The sequence below is a fragment of the Cyprinodon variegatus genome, unplaced genomic scaffold (assembly GCF_000732505.1).
Source record: "Cyprinodon variegatus isolate N-32 unplaced genomic scaffold, C_variegatus-1.0 Scaffold865, whole genome shotgun sequence".
NCBI lineage: Eukaryota > Metazoa > Chordata > Actinopteri > Cyprinodontiformes > Cyprinodontidae > Cyprinodon > Cyprinodon variegatus.
In genome coordinates, this window is record NW_015151318.1 from 338,515 (window position 1) to 339,822 (window position 1,308).

General features: G+C 33.6%; 1 long non-coding RNA gene across 1 annotated transcript; it reads right to left on the bottom strand.

The window, feature by feature from the left end:
* Nucleotides 1-488: 488 nt before the first annotated feature.
* On the bottom strand, nucleotides 489-977 carry LOC107099386. The gene is made up of 3 exons (XR_001481953.1): nucleotides 915-977; nucleotides 747-821; nucleotides 489-572 (listed from the first exon to the last, which is right to left on the bottom strand). It is a non-coding gene; the product is annotated as an uncharacterized LOC107099386 (long non-coding RNA).
* Nucleotides 978-1,308: the final 331 nt, after the last annotated feature.

The window sequence follows — 1,308 nt, forward strand, 5'->3', positions numbered from 1 at the left end:
GGTCAAACTGGAGAAGCTCTGACGTTTTCATAGTTCACAGCATCATCATTATGTTCATCGTGATCCACCTGATTAAAAGACAAAAAATAGAATAACACTACATCTGATACATCTAATAGATTGTAAATTCAGTGTTTTATCTTTAGTTTTATAACATTTAGCATAAAAATTAAACTGTCAGTATTAGAAGGATGAGATGATGTCAGAGACTAACTGATAGAATTTAAAAGCTGTGACTATTTCCATTTGATGCTATTTTAGCAAAGCAGCAATGAGCTTCATCCTCTTTGATCTTCATCCAACTTTTTTCATTCTTATTCATTTTATAAAGTCAGTTTCAGATCAGAAGAGTTAATAAACTCACCTCTCTGCAAGTTTTTGTTTTGTTGCCTGAAAATGTAAAAGATTGCAGATTAGAATCTAAAGTTCAGTTAGAAGATAAATTCCGATGAACTGAATCTAATATTCATAAACAGGTCATCTCTCACCTTTAATCTTCTTTATGAAAACAACAGAAGGTATTATCATGACCACTAGAACCAGAGGCAGAGTGATGGACCTCCAAGGTAAAACTGGAGAGAAAAGATTAAAAAAATGTGAAAATATGAAGCTTTTAAAAGTTTTATTAGTCGTTTAAATCTATGGTATATATCATCAGATCAGGATGATTTAGTTCCAGATTCTTCCAGTACAATTTGGTTTGTTTTCTCCTGTGTTTCTGCTCTCTGGTTTGTCTTTTAGTTCACCTGTGCCTGATGTTTCTGATGTTTCTCTTGGTTCGGCTGTAACTGATGGTGATGTGGTCGTTGTTTTGTGTTGGTCTAAGAAAAGCAACAGAAGTCAACAATAAACATTTTGCTTCATGTAAATAAAAAACTCTAAAAAGTCTTTAAACAGGTTTTCATAATTCCTACCTGATGGATGAGAGCTGAAGGTAAAAAGATGAACTTTATGATCTTCTGTTTTTATTTCACACTTTAAATCAATAAACCTTGTTTGGTAAATGAAATGAGACGTCTGGAAGGTGACAGCAGCAGAGCAGGAAGATAATGATTCTGTTATTTCTTTGTTTTCTTTATCCACATCTCTACCTTTATTTAACCACTTCACTCTGTGTTTACACTCCCTATGAGTCACCACAGAGCAGCTTAATGTCACCCTGTTCTGGTTCTGATCTTCTGTCACTGAAGATGATTTGAAAGAGAAAATCAGAGGAATTATGGTTCCATCAGATCATGAAATCATTATGATTCAGCTGTCAGCAGGTTGTTGTCAATAAATGCTGAAAATATTGTTTAATACTTACAG